Source organism: Cynocephalus volans, chromosome 3, assembly GCF_027409185.1.
Source record: "Cynocephalus volans isolate mCynVol1 chromosome 3, mCynVol1.pri, whole genome shotgun sequence".
NCBI lineage: Eukaryota > Metazoa > Chordata > Mammalia > Dermoptera > Cynocephalidae > Cynocephalus > Cynocephalus volans.
This window is the reverse complement of record NC_084462.1, coordinates 59505431-59521781: the sequence shown is the minus strand read 5'-3', so window position 1 is coordinate 59521781 and position 16351 is coordinate 59505431.

Sequence of the window (16351 nt, the reverse complement as noted above, 5' to 3'; positions counted from 1 at the left end):
TATTGTGAAATGTGACATAGTCTTTAAAAAGAATAAGACAGATCTATATATACTCACATGGAAAGATTTCCAAGACATATCAAGAAAGGAAAAATGAAGGTGCAGAACAGTGGAGTATTTAAATAAACATACCTTTATTCATATAAAAATATAAATGCATTGGAAAATAACTAGAAGGATTCACACCAAATTGATAATGGCTATTATGGGCAAAGGTACTAGGAAGAGGGTTGAAAGTGAAGTATTTACTGTTGGTGAGACTGTAAATTGATGCAGCTGTATGGAAAACAGTATGGAGGTTCCTCAAACAACTACAGATAGATCTACCATACGATCCAGTAATCCTACTGCTGGGTATATACCCAGAGGAGTGGAAATCATCATGTGGAAGGGATTCTTGGACTCTCATGTTTATCGCAGTTTTATTTACAAAAACCAAGAGTTGGGAACAACCTAAATGTCCATGGAAGGACGACTGGATAAGGAAAATGTGGTATATATATATGCAGTGGAATACTATACTGCCACAAAAAAAGCATGAAATTCTGCCATTTGCCACAATATATGAACTTAAAGAAAATTATGTTAAGTGAAATAAGCCAGGCACAGAAAGAGAAATACCATATGTGTTTACTCATAAGTGGGAGCTAGAAAATAAACAAATAAATGAAAAAAGAACAAGATACAACAATCACAATAATTCATTGAACTTTCAAAAGGAGAGAACAGAACTGAGGCCACCAGAGGTGGAAAAGGGGAAAGGGAGTTAGAGAGAAATTGATAAAAGGGCCACAAAAAATGATTACATTGTGTAATGTTGAATATACTAATTATCCTGATTTGAGCATCATGTATTGCACGCAGGTATTGATATTCAACACTGTACCCCACAGATATGTACGATCTACTATGTTTCAATTTTTAAAAAAGAAAACAAATCAATTGGCTACATGGAATTTACAATAAAATTATTATGTATATAAAAAAGAAGAAAATGAAGCATTTTATTTCTTCTATTAGCTAACAGATTTAATACAAAATTTGCTTGGATTTTTTACAACTGACATCTTCCTGTGTATTACTTGTGTAATTAAAAAAAACAGTAATTCATTAACTTTGTGAAAAATTTGAAAAATACAAAAATATGCAAAGAAGATAATTAAATTTACTTATAACCTACTGTCCAGAAATATCCACAATTAATATTTGAATGGACTTTCAGTATTCTGTAGACCTTTTGATCGTGAATTGTTTGAAGGTTTTAAAATTGTGTAAACCCCAGTAGAAAGCATAGAATGATAACATTGAATAAGGATCATACCCCTTAAGCTACAATTCTGTTACAAATCATGCCAGCATTGAATGTGCACACCTTTCTAAAAGGCACTTTGATCACTTAAATATACTTTAAAATCTCTAAAAATATGCTTAAATTTTGACCCAAGAATCCAATTTTTAAGACATTATCATAATAAAATAATAAGCCAAGTGTACAGTGATACATATACTTGAAAGTTTATCACATTATAGCTTATAATTGTGAAAAGTTGAAAAGTACTTAAATATTTGAAATATGGGTTTTATAAATTAACTTCACTATCGTCCACACAATGGAATATTATTTCGGCATTAAAATAATGATAAAGATGTACATTTGCTGACATAAAAATATGCTCCCTTAATCATATGTAATATCCAGAATATACATAGAACTCAAGCAACTATACAGCAAAATAACAAATGACCCAATTAAAAAATGGGCAAAGGAGCTGAATAGACATTTTTCAAAGGAAGACATACAAATGGCCAACAGATACATGAAAAAATCTTCAACATCACTAGTCATCAGGGAAATGCAAATTAAAACCACATTGAGATACCACCTCACTCCAGTTAGACAGGCTATAATTAAAAAAACGGTGAATAACAAATGTTGGTGAGGCTGTGGAGAGAAGGGGACACTCCTGCACTGTTGGTGGGACTGTAAATTCGTACAACCACTATGGAAAATGGTATGGAGCTTTCTCAAACAACTACAGATAGATCTTCCATACGACCCAGCAATCCCTCTTCAGGGTATATACCCAGAGGAACAGAAATCATCATGTCGAAGGGATACCTGCATTCCCATGTTCATCGCAACTCTGTTTACAATAGCCAAGACATGGAACCAACCTAAATGTCCATTGTTGGATGATTGGATAAGGAAACCGTGGTATATATACACCATGGAATACTACTCTGCCATAAAAAAGAATGAAATACTCCCATTTGCAACAACATGGATGAGCCTGGAGAAGCTTATGTTGAATGAAATAAGCAAAGCACAGAGGGATAAATACCACATGTGCTCATCATACGTGGGAGCTAAGAGAGAAAGGAAGGAAGGACACAGTAGTACGGTGGTCTTACAGAGGAAGGGAACATTCCTAGGGCTACAAAGAGGAGTGGAGGGGAGAGGAGGAGGTGAGAGAGGTTGGGGAATAATTGGGTGGGGACACGTGGTACAAAAGTAATTTCTGGTAATGGGTATGCCCCCAGTTGAATCTGGCCCTCACATCATGGGTATGGGGGGTGACAATTAGCTTTATATCTCATGAATATTCTTAATAAATAAATAAATAAGAATTAATATCAATTCTTCTCAGACTCTACCAAAAAATTGAGGAGGAGGGAACACTTCCAAACTCACTTTACAAGGCCAGCATTATCTTCATACCTAAGCCAGATGAGGATGATACAAGGAAAAAAAAAAAATCACAGGCTAATATCCCAATGAATATAGATGCAAAAATCCTCAGCAAAATACTAGAAAACTGAATTTAAGAGCACCTTAAAAGTATCATACACCATGATCAAGTGGGATTGATCCCTGGGATACAAGGATGATTCAACATACACAAATTAATAAATGTGATCACCACATTAACAGAATAAACAATAAAAATCATATGATCATCTCACTAGTGCAGAAAAAGCATTTGACAAAATTCAACACCCTTTCATGATAAAAACTCTCAACAAATGAGGTACAGAAGGCATGTACCTCAACATAGTAAATGGCATATATGACAAGGCCACAGCTAACATCATAATCAACAGTGAAAATAGAAAAACTTTTCCTCTCAGATCAGGTACAAGACAAGGGTGCCCAATCTTTCCACTTTTATTCAGCATAGTACTGGAATTTTTAGCCAGAGCTATTAAGCAAGAGAAATAAATCAAAGGCTTCCAAATTGGAAAAGAAGTTAAATTGTCTCTACAGATGACATGATATTATATATAGAAAATCCTAAAGACTCTACCAAAAAACTGTTAGAACTAATAAATGAATTAAGTAAAGTTGCAGGATACAAAATCAATGTACAAAAAGCAGTTGCATTTCTAGACACTAAAAATGAACTACCCAAAAAAAGAGATTAAGATAACAATCCCACTTACAATAGCATCAAAGAGAATAAAGTACTTAGGAATAAGTGTAATCAAGGAAATAAAAGATCTGCAGATTAAAAAGTATAAAACACTGATGAAAAATATTGAAGATGACACAAATAAATGGAAATATATCCCATGTTCATGGGTCAGAAGAATTAATATTGTCAAACTACCCAAAGCAATCTACAGATTCAATGCAATCCCTATCAAAAATTCCAATGGCATTTTTCACAGAAATAGAAAAAGAAATCTTAGAATTCATATGGAACAACAGAAGACCACAAACTGCTAAACTAATATTGAGCAAGAACAAGGCTGGAGGCATCACACATTCTGATTTCAAACTATATTATAAAGCTATAATAATCAAAACAGTATGGTACTCTCATAAAAACAGATACGTAGACCAATGGAACAGAATAGAAATTGCAGAAATAAACCCACATATAAATATATACCTTATATAAATATAAGAAATAAGCCTTATATAAATATAAGGTCAACTAATCTTCAACAAAACTGCTAAGAATATCCAATGGGGAAAGGATGGTCTCTTCAATAAATGGTGTTGAGAAAACTGGGTATTCATATGTGTAAAAGTGAAATTGGGACCTTATCTTACACTGTACACAAAAATCAACTCAAAATGAATTAAAGACTTAAATAAGATCTGAAACCATAAAACTCCAAGAAGAAAACACAAAGATTAGTTCTGCCCCTCTCCCTCCTTCTCTGTCTGTGCTACATTTCTGGGTAATTTCACACAGTCCCCTTACTTCAATACCCTCTGAATGCCAATGACCACCTCAATGAGTTTCAGTATTTTTAGATTCATTGATCCAAACATGTCTTTTGCATCTCACATTTGATATAGTCAAAACAATTATCTATTCAACCTCTCAATTAATGGTGAAGTCCATCAACCCATTAATTATAGCCAAAAACTCTAGAAGTTGTCCTCGATTCCTCTATTTCCTGTAGATCTACTGAGAAAGTCCTTTGGGGGCTCCACTTCTAAAGTACCTCTCTATTAGTCCCCTTTCCTCCATCTTGAGTCCTTATCCGGCTGAGTGAGCCCAGAATGGTCAACTACACTCTCCCTCCAACATGTGATCTAACCTCAGGGCTTTTCACTTGCTCTGACTTCTGCCTGGAGCATTCCGCCCCTGACACCTTGCTGGCTGACTCCTTCCTGCCATTTATGTCTAAGATCTATTACTGCCTCCTCTGAAACATCCTGCCCAGACCCTCTCTCCTCTGCCACTATTCTCTATCATATCACTCTGTTTTATTTTCTTCATCGGAAGTTATTGTATGTACTTATGTGTTTATTTGCTTATTGTCCATCTTCCCCCAGTTGAATGAAAGTTCCTTGACAATTGGAATCTTGTGTTTCTTTCCACTATTGTGGCACCACGACACAGAGTAGGAAATGAATGGACGAATTAATTAATCCATGCCTCAAATTACCTTTTGTTAATAAACTTATTTTAGAACAATTTTGGATTTACAGAAAAGTCACAAAGATAGTTCAGAGAGTTCTCATATACGCCACATCCAGTTCCCTGTCATTAATTTCTTATATTAGCATGGTACAATTTTGTTAAAATTCATGAACCAATATTGATACATTATTATTAACTAAGTCCAAAGTTTATTCAGATTCCTTTAGTTTTCCCCTAATCTCCTTTTTCTATTCCAGGATCCCATCCAGGATATCACGACTCCTTATGCTCTTCTTGACTGTAACAGTTTCTCAGACTTGCCTTGTTTTTGATGACCTTGGCAGTTTTGAGGAGTACTGGTGAGGTATTTTGTAGAATGTCCTTCAATCTGAATTTGTCTGATTTTATTTTCATGATTAGACGAGATTATGTGTTTGGGGGAGGTGAAGTTCCAGTCTCATCACATCAGATCAAGTTACGACCACCTATCAACATGACTTATCACTGTTGACGTTGACCTTAATCACCTGGCTGAGGTAGTGTTTGTCAGGTTTCTCTGCAATAAAGTTACTCTTTTTTCTATTTCTATACCAAACCCTTTAGAACCAAGTCACTATGTGCAGACCTCACTCAAGGAGTGGGAAGTTACTCTCCAGCTACATGAGGGTAAAGTATCAAATTTTTGGAACTCTTCTGCATGGGAAATTTGTCAGATCTCCTCCCTTTATTTATTTAGTCAATTGTTATTTATCTTAGTGTGGACTCATGAATACTTATTTTATATTTTGGGGTACAATCCAATACTACTTTATTTATTTTGCTGTTCAACTTATTCCAGCTTTGGCTGTGGGAGCTCTACCAGTTGATTCCTGTGACCCTTTGACATAACTCATTTTTTTTTCAGCACTTGCTTACATTTTGGCCCTGTAAGACTCTCCAGGCTCATCTCATATATCTCCAGCCCCAGACCCAGAATCAGCCATTTTTCTAAGGAACCCTGATTGCTTTAGTTGGAGAATGGTGTTAAAAACCAAGATCGGGACGCTAGGTGTTAAATTACCTTTTTAAAAATCTGATACAATTCAATGCTGACAAGGATATGTTAAAACTGGGCATTTTCATCCATTACTGGTGAAGGAGTACATGATACAATTTTTCTGGGAAAGCAATTTTTAATGTGTATAGAGCCATAAAACTTTCTATACAAATTTTGATGTTATATTCACATATCTCACACTCTATTTAAAGGCAAAGACTTTTTTTTGTACTACTTATAAAAGCACTACATCAGAAAAGACAAACAATATGAAAATGATTAAATAAACAATAAGTCATTAAAAAGTAAGTTTAAGCTACCTTACATTATTTGTTGTATAAGGTGGGGAAATAGATACACAAATTTATGGATGCTATGAAAAAATGACTTTTTATGTGACTGAAGAACAATAACATTTTATACATATACATATATAGATTTGTGTATGTGTTTTATAATTTGTTATATTGAAATATATATTATAATTTGTTTATGTGGAAACATCCTTAAAAATGGAAGAAAAATTTCTAAAATATTCACAGTGGTCGCCTCTGGATGACAGGATTATGTTCCATTTACTCTTTTTTCATATGTTTTTCTGTTTTCAAGTATTCTTTTAAAAGTCAGTACTCATAGTCCATTTAAAAACTAAACATGAAGTAGTTTTATCATTTTAAATAGCTATGTAAAGGAGACATCTAAACAATTATTGCTGGCTATTTGTATTGTATTATAGATGACTAATTTTCCTATTCACTGAATGACACCATGATTTCTTGGCAGTAAGATCCTTGTCTGCAATAGAGGAGGAGCGTCTTCACCAAGAGATAGATCTGACTCTCCCAAAATCACACAGCAAATTGGTGGCACTAATCAAACTCCACACAGCCTGGGGCACTAGAAAGTACTGGATGAAAGGCTAGACAGGCAAAATTCCTCAGGGTGGATTTGCTTTCTCACTCTTCTGGCCTTGCTGACTCATAGAAAAGGACGCACTTTCCTAGGTCCTAGGGAGGATTGGGAAAAGGAGGGGAGGAGTCTCACAGTATTACAGGGATTGCAGCACATTGAAATTACAAATCAAACAAACTTGGCTTTCAGACAGTGGCAAGGCGGGTAATCAATTCCCATGGGACTCTGAGCGCTGCATTTGTTTTTCTTCTTATAAGAATCTGGGTTTGTTTTGGTGGAGAAGTAAGCAAGCAATAATTTTGTGTCATCTTCCCCAGCTACAGAACTAGGTCACATGACCCAAAGTTTTACCAAAAGCAGCACTTTTATTCTGTAAAGTTGTCAAGGCAACACCAGCTGCTTATGACATCATGTGACTGAGGGGACACAGACTGATTTTAGAAGACTAAAATTATCACTCAATCTGCTCACCAAAATTCTGAAACAGCCAAGACAGCCCCAAGCCCAGGAAAAACTTCAGAAACACTTGTCTGTGAAAACGGTGATGGTAATGAATTATGTATTGTTCTCGGAAGTCTGGTCCCACAGCCTCAAATCACATGCTAAAAACATACTCAAGATCAGCATGTGCTGGGCATGCAAGACATACCTACTAATCTGTTTCCAATTAAAATTTTCTCATTACCATGACGGATGAAAGTAAGTTTAGCTTTTGTTAAATGGACTTTAAAAACTAAAATCTATTTTTATTCATGTCAAAATTACATTTCAGATTGTTCTAATTCAAGACATATCAAAGAGAAAGATTAGGAATGATATTTTTGTATTATATGTAATTATATAGTAATTGAGGATATTTATCTACACAATAATTGTTTCAAGATTTTTATGGTAATAAACAACAATCCATGGAATATATGAAAAGTCTAAATGTTAGGGGTTCCCAGAGAGAATTAATTACATAGATTCAAGAGAACTGTACCATCATTCTAAATTGATCATTTTCAGGCATTTAGAAGCAGGGAAACTGGTCTCAACTTGATATTATCCCCTCCTAGAAAATACACAAATTAGAATGAAAAGTCAAAACTGGACTAACTGCAAAATATAATACTTTATCATATTATGCTGTCTACATTTTTTTGTTCTTAAAATAAAAAAAAAATTAAGATAGTTGCATTGAAATTTATGGTTACACTGACAAAGTGAGTAATATTATTTCTGAAGGAAAACATTCAGAATATAAATATTTCTTGTAAAGAGAAAGACTTCTCCGGTTTTTGTGTTTAATTTTGCAAACATGAGTAATTGAGCACATGCTGTGTGCAGGACCACGCGCCATGTTCTAGGGGAACACCAAGATGAATAAAATGTCATCCTTTCCTCCAAGGGGACAAGATAAAGGAACACATAACTAAACAAAAACATAAATAACTAAAGCTAAAAGTGAAAGAACCATGGGAAAACAGGAGAGGGAAATATCCCTTCTGGCTGAAAGGACTAGGAGGGCTTCACAGAAAAAGTGATATCTTGAAACCGAGCCTTGAAGGATGAATAAGACTTTAATAAGTTGAGAGGGAAGAGCATGCTAAGAAAGAAACACGGCTTGGGCAAAGGTTGAGGGAGGTAAGAGGAGAGCCTGGCTGGGAAGCAAAGAAGCAAATTATACTCAGGAAATGGTTTGACAGGAGTGCAAGAGTAGAATGGAGACTGGGGCCAGGTCCTAGAAGAAGATGAAAACCATTCTGAGGAGATTGGGTTTGATTCTGAGAACCCAAGGAAGTCACTGAGGACAGGGCATGTACTATAAGAAGATTTATTTGGGGAATGTCCATTGAATGAAGGATAAAACAGAGGAGTAGGAAGTCATATTAGGGGTCTACAGAAATCACCTAAGTGAGAGGCAGTGGAGATAGGAACTGGGTGAGGAAAATGAGGAGTAACTGGCAAGATATGGTTGCCAGCCGCAGGAGTGTGGGTGGGAGTATTTAGAGATGTTCCCTTGCAACATGTTCTCAAAAGTAAAATTGCTCATTTAAATGTGATTTGATCTAAATGAAAATACCTTCATTTGATATATAAATTCAATCTCTCACTTTTCTCATTTGGGGATATCCAGTAGGAAAAACAAGGAATTGTAGAATTTCATGTAGCAACCTTGACCCTTACATCATTCTCTCTTTTTCTGTTTTTCTCACATCAAGTGATCAGGAACTTAAAGCAGGAAGGTAAACTGAGGCTGGTGTCAGATGAACAGTGGTACAGGAGAGGTGATTAGACACTAGATGGAAGTGTATGAGGGACATGCGTTTCCCCATCCTCTGGCTCTGACTGTGGGTCTCTGGTTTTCTCCACTCAGTTCTGATTGATGGCCCCTGACACTGACAGGGATTCTCTCCTTGACTAACCTCTAGCCCAGCTCCTCTGAGCTCTCTTCCACATTAGGCCTCAATCTTGGCCGATAAAGTTTGAACAAGCACTAATACAGTTTCTAACAGCTCAAGGCCACATCTCTAGGATGACCCTAGAGTGTCTGTCTGAGATAACTTAAGTCTGCCAAAAGAATTTACTGTTTGTTCCAGCCATCATCTGAAGATAGGGCCCCTGTCTTCCAGCCTCTGTGGGATGGTAGGAGCCTAACTGCAAAAAGCACCAGTTAACAAATCCAAATGGGTTTCACATGGCCAACCCCAACACCTTCATCCTGCTTTTTGTAATCTTTCACTTCTCTGACTCTACTGAGCCCATGCAGCCCCCTCCATGTGCCATCACTCCCCCTTTAAAACACCCAATCACCTCTGTATAAATCAAAGTTGAATTCAGTTCATGCTGAATTCTTTGCCCTATTGCAATGTGTCTTACAGATTCAAATCTGTCCTTGCCACTTGAGCTAGCATCTGGCCTTGTTTATCTTGGACGACACCTGTCTGAAGCTTTGCCTCGGCTCCCCCGTCTCAAGGCTATCCTCCAGAGCCCCAGAGTCATGAAGCAAAGCAATAGCACCAAACTCTGGTTTGACAAACTCAGACCTAAATGGTGTAATATCAATATGTGTCTCTCAAATAAAAGTACTCCTGGGTCCACTTAAGCAGGGTAATCGGTTTTCTTGATGGAAGAGTTCCTCAGAGCCTTTATTGTGTTTTCACACTCTGAATTTTTGAAAAGGAGATATAGTATATAGCATTTTCCAAACTTGTTTGACTACAAAACCCTTTTTTCAAAGGACTTCTCGAAGGTCAATGAATAGACCGGAAAAATGTTAGGAAACAACCTATGAAATGTCCCACGCTACTGCCTCCTCCTTTCTCCTACCCAACGTTTTTGCCTTATCCATTCCTATGAAATAGTGAAGGTCACTCTCCAGCAAAGCACGGCGCTAGCACTTTTGAAACTAAATGAGCAGGTGCTCACTGCTCTCTATCCCTTTTATATATCCCTTTTCTAGATCTAAATTAACCAATCTTTAGCTTTCAAACCACTTTCCTAATAGAACCCTTATTCTGCAAATTGTCCTCTAGCAAATGTACGTATGTTTAGAAAGATGTATATAGCATGTGTCATGAACAGCATGTGTTTCACAGTAAAGGTGAATCCACCTCAAGATCCTCAGCCATTCACTACAGACAGGTAAGCAAAGAAGATAAACCAAATGTTTAACATCACTGGAAGCAAAAATCTAGAATAATCTGGGTTTAGATTAAAATATAGACCTTATGATCAGGATATAGCAACCTGAAAATGCAAAGCAGTTTTAGCACATTATTTAGTAAGTCAGTATTCGGAAACCACGTTGTACACCTCCTGATCAGGAAGTAAACATATTTTTTCTTTATGACACCAGGCTATAAACAGCTGACATGGATAAAATAAAAGTGTTTGGTAAGCGACTGTCTCTCTTGAATTTTCTGCTTAAATGAGGAATGTATTATATTCAAGACATAAAGTCTCTTGCTCACACGTCATGGAAATGACCTTTTGACTCAGACCATCACTAGTGATGGCCAGTGTGTTCAGGGCAAAGCTTTGTCTGCAGAAAGAGCCATAATTTGAGCCTAAATTATGTATTGAAGTCACCACTCCAATTTGCCTATTTTTGTTAGAAACTCTATGTGAAATTTGGAGTTGAGGGCTAGGGCTTACAATTTGCATTTTAGGCCTACTTCTTGCAATGCACCCACAACAAGGCCGTTGTGGACAAAGACCTCAGAAACCAACTTTCTGGGTCTGGGTGGAGCTCAGCTGTGTGTGTACATGCCCAGTATCAAGGGGGGGTCCACCATGGCTAGAACCCAATTATTCAAAATTCATCAACTTCCAAAAACTAATTGATAGAAAGCTTAAGCATTCCACGAAATTTAAGAAAAGAAAAAAAAAAAAATACTGTGCTTGAAAAGTAAGATAGCCAAAGTTTAAAAATGTAGATTATAATGTGTCCCAATGGGTCAACTCATAGCTCCAGCTCTTGGACTCAGTGGAGAATGGAATAGATTTCTATGTGCTGGGAGGTCACTGCTGACAAGTACAGATAGAGAAGGCATGAGAATGACCTGGACAAGACAGAGCCCAAGACAGCTTAGATCCAGAAAGGACCACCCAGTAATCCAGGCCTTCCTGCTAGATAGTCTGCTTTTCTCCCTTTTCAGATCAGGACTGCAAGTTCTCCTGCTAGCTACTGTGCACTGCTCCTATTTTCTTATCCTCTGCTATGTTTGCCTTTGACTACCGTGGACTCTGGCTAGAGAGTTTCTGACGGCCTCAGGCGTGGTCAGGGACCAGCCTTCCTTCTCTCTGATCACAGGCTGATGGCTCCACCATTCTCCCAGTTCAGAACCTAGGAGTCAATTCCAGAATTTCCGTGTCCCTCTTCCTCAAATATAATTACCCATCAAACTTTGAAACTCTATTGTCCTTCATAATCTCAAGACACACCACATCCTGTGTGCCCGAGCTTTCTTGAAAATGCATCTCATCACCCTAGACTCAGATTTGTGAGGTCAGGACCATGTCTAATTCCCCTTTCTAACCCTGACCCCTGGTGTACTCATAATGCCTGACTCATAGTTGACTTGGGAATGTTTTCTTGAATGAACGTGATAGAGCCGACTTTTCTGTTATCTGTATTCCTTCCCTTTATATTCCTGCCAACACCTTCATCATCTTTCAACTAGATACTCAATAATATAGTGATTAAAGTTCAGATAGTGAATTCTTTGAAGAAAATAATGTATAATAAGGGAACTGAGGCAAAAGGTGGAAGGAGGTGCTATTTTAGATAAAATAGTCAAAGAAGCCTCTGAGGTGACATTTGGGCAGAGACACATATGATGAGAAGGAGAGAGACACATGGTCATCTGGGGGGGAAAGTATTCCAGGGTGGGACAAGAGCAAAGATAAGGGCCTTGAGGTAGGAATGACTGTCCTTTATGAGAAAGAGCAAGAGGGTCAGCATGGCTAGAGCCTCATAAACTGGGGAAAGAGGAGCAGCGGATAAAGTTGAAGAAGACGACGGGGTCTAGATTATGTCCTTGCAGGTATGCCAAGAAATTTGGATCTTATTCAAGTGTAATGGGAAGCCATAGCATGGGTTTAACTAAGGAATTTAAATCATCTGCGTTACGTATTTCAAAAAATCACTTTGGATGTTGTCTGCAGAATGGGCTGAAAGGGTCAAAAGTAGACAAAGACCTGTTAGAGAATTTATACAGAAATTTAATAGAGAAGTGATTGTGGATTGTACATGGGTAGAAAAAGTGGAGGGAGTAAGAAGCAGTTGGTTAAAAAACAAATTTCAAAGGAAGATCAAAGAATGTTTTGATAGATTAGATATGGGAGATGAGGAAATCAAAGGGACCACGGGGGAGCCATTACCTGATGTAAAGACTAGGAAATGAGCATTTTCACAAGTTGGATGGGGTGAGAAGTCGATGGAGGGAGAAGCAATCTATTTAGGATGAAGTGAAAGTGTCATATGGGCAATTAAAATAATAGTCATCTGGAGCTTAGAAGAGCTTAGAGAAGGAATAGGGATATAAATTTGGGAGTCAATAGTATATAGAAGATACTGAAATCCATAGGGATCCCTATGCTGGCCAACCACCAAAAAAGAAAGCAATCCATAGGGATGAATGAATTCAATGAAACATGTATTTTAGAGTCATAATCTGCCCTTTGACCATGAGACACTCAGGTACATAATGCTTTAATGGGATTGTTTTTATGCCTTACAATATTTTGACTTTTATATCACATGACCCATAAACAAAAGCTATTACTCTTTTTTTTTTTTTTAATTTTATTTTGTCGATATACATTGTGGCTGATTATTGCTCCCCATCACCAAAACCTCCCTCCCTTCTCCCTCCCCCCCTCCCCCCCAACAATGTCCTTTCTGTTTGCTTGTCGTATCAACTTCAAGTAATTGTGGTTGTTATATCTTCTTCCCCCCCCCCCCGGTTTTGTGTGTGTGTGTGTGTGTGAATTAATATATAAAAACTATTACTCTTTAAAGAGCACTTGGAGAAAACAGTAGAAGTGAAGGGGGCAAGAACCTCAGGAACTCACATGGCCTCCATGGAGGCAGCACCAGAATGTGCTGTCTACAGCAAAGAACAGCAACCAAAGTTGGAGAAATTCTCCAACAGGCGTGGGTCAAGCCAAATTGTCTTGGCAGCAGCAACAACAGCAATGACCAAGGAAACAGTGCCAGAGAGGGTTAAGCCAAGCACATCTCCCGGAGCCCCTGCCCCTACCTATCTTAGTCTTTGGGGATCCATAGACCTCCTCCGTCCAGACCCTTGAGAATTTTCAGCAGTAAAATTTATTCTCTTCAACCACAGTCAGGCCTGGGAGATCCAAGCTCAAGGACTCCAGCAGGGGTTCTGGCAACCTCAGCTCCAGCCTTGACCATGGACTTCATTTCAGAGTCTGAGTGTTTGTCTTGGCTCAAAGGACACTTTCAATCCCAGACTCCTTTAGTGACCTCTGTATCTGTAGCTACTGCTCCCCACCATGATACTTGGCCCCAAGGTGGGGCTGACTGTCTGGATGAGAACCATTATAGCATGGAGACATATCTAAATTTATAGATTAGTCAGTCCACTGAAATGTCTTGCTGGTCCCTTACAAGAACCATGAAAAGCTCTAGGACAACAGTATATGTTTGTGACACTCATTCATATTGCTAGCCAAAACTGTAATTTATTCATTCTGGTCTTTGTAGAGACAAAATCCTACAGAGAGAAATTCAGTTCTCATCTGTAATATGCATCTGAACCTCTGAAGGACTTGTGAAAACTGTGCTGAGCCCCACCCCCAGAGTTTCTGATTCACTAGGTCTGAAGTGGGACCTGAGAATTTGCATTTCTAAGTCCCCAGGTGAAGTTGATGCTTCTGGTCCATGATTCATGCTTTGAGAATGACTTCTGTAAAGTATTTCATTATGTGACTATACTTCAACCTATTTATTTATTCTACTGTTGATAGACATCTGGGTTGTTTTCATTTGGGGCTCTTATAAATAATGGTTCTATGAATATCCTTGTACGTGTTATTTCGTTCACATATGAAACATGCTTCTGTTGGGTCCTTAAAAATTGCTGGGATATAGGGTATGTATATGTTCAGCTTTGGTAGGTACTGCTAATGCGTTTTCCCAAGTAGTTTAACCAGTTTTCACTCCCATGAGCAATAAATATTTGAGAGTAACTGTTACTATAACTCAGGATCCCTACCCAACATTTAGACTGGTGAAGCTTTAACGTTTCTGCCAATCTGTTGACTATGTGTGTGGTTTTAATTTTCATTTCCCTGATGACTAATGCGGTGAAGGCCTTTTCATATGTTTATGGGACATTAGGATTTCTTCTTTATACGAAGTGCCTCTTCAAGTTTTTTGCCTATTTTTTACATAAATTTGAATAAGTTATTTATACATCTTAGATACTGGATGGATTACATGTGTCGTGTTTTCCCATTGTGTAGCTTGTCTTTTCACTCTTTATCGTGTCTTTATATGAACAGCATTTTTTGACTTCGATAGAGTCTATTTCAGTGTTCCTCAAACTGCCTGTATGAAGGAATTTTTTTTTCCAAATTAATTGAGGACTGACACTTTTGAAAATACAATAAAATGACTTAAAACAAACATGAAAAATTTTAAAAGACATTCAAAACCTTTAAGCATTTTATTATCAAGTTATGTGTTCGAGAGCCCTTCCTAAGCCTCACCCAATTTTCTGAAAATGGTGCACCAAGAATGAAGTGAAACTCAGAAATCAGAGTGGAAATTTTGACATTTGCACTCATCAATTGACCCTTAAGCAAAAGAACATTAAACTACCAAGTGTGTTATTGCTGAGTAAAGGTCACAGCAGACATGCTTACCTTATTCCCCTGCTCTTCAATCTCCTCCCACCCCCTTCATAAACTTTATTCCATCTCTCTCCCCATCCATGAGTCTCCATGACCCTTGAAGCACAGGAAGAGTTAAAGCCGTGGTATGGTAAGTATACCCGTGCAAGTTACACTTAGGAACAAAGAAAAGCAATTAACGTTTTAAAGCCTTGTCCAAATGTCTCCAGAAATTTTTTTACAAATCTGAGTTAAAACGTTATGCAGACTGGGTGAGTGGCGTACTCATAGTACAGCTTGATTTTAGCAGAGCATTTAAAAACTCTTCCCAAGGGTATAATTAAAAGATAAAATGGTGTAAAAAGAGCAGAAAGATTGTACTGTTGGGTCAGAGAAAAGGGAATATTGGAGGAATATTATTATATAGATGTAAATTCAAATGTGATGACTGATTTAGTTGATGTTACCTTTATTTTCTCCTCTCTTAAGAGGACTTAAAAAAACAGCTTTGTGGTTGATAGCTGTACCTGCTTCTGTAGCTGTCTCCTCTTTCTTGTGAACTTCTTGAGGACAGGAATTACGTCTTATTCATCTTTGCAGTAGGTTTTTTATAGATCAGCTTTAACAGGTTAAGAAAGTTTTCTTCTAATCCTAGTTTGTAAAAAGTTTACCATGAATGAATGTCTCATTTTTACATGGCTATCTGTTGAAATGACCCTACAATTTTCTGCTTTAATCAGTCAATGTAGTGGAACGCAAGAATGATTTTCTAATGTTAAACTATTCATACATTTCCTGGGATAAATCCAATTTGGTCGTGACATATTATCATTTCTACGCATTGTTGGATTCAGCTTGCTGGGTTTTTTGTTCATTTCTTCATGAGTTAAACTGAACTGACTGAAGTTTTTCTTACTGTCCTGATCTGGTTTTGATATCTACAATATACTTGCTTCATTGAATGAATGGGAGAAAGTTCTTTTTTTTCTATTTTATGAAATATTTTGTGTGAGACCAGAACTATATGGCACTTAATTGTTTGTTAGAACCCACCTATAAAGCCTTTGGACCTAAGAATTTTGGGGTGGGAGAGTTTTAAACTACTGATACCTGACAAATGGTTACAAGACAATTTATGTTTTATATTTTCTTGAGTGATTTTGATAAATTATTT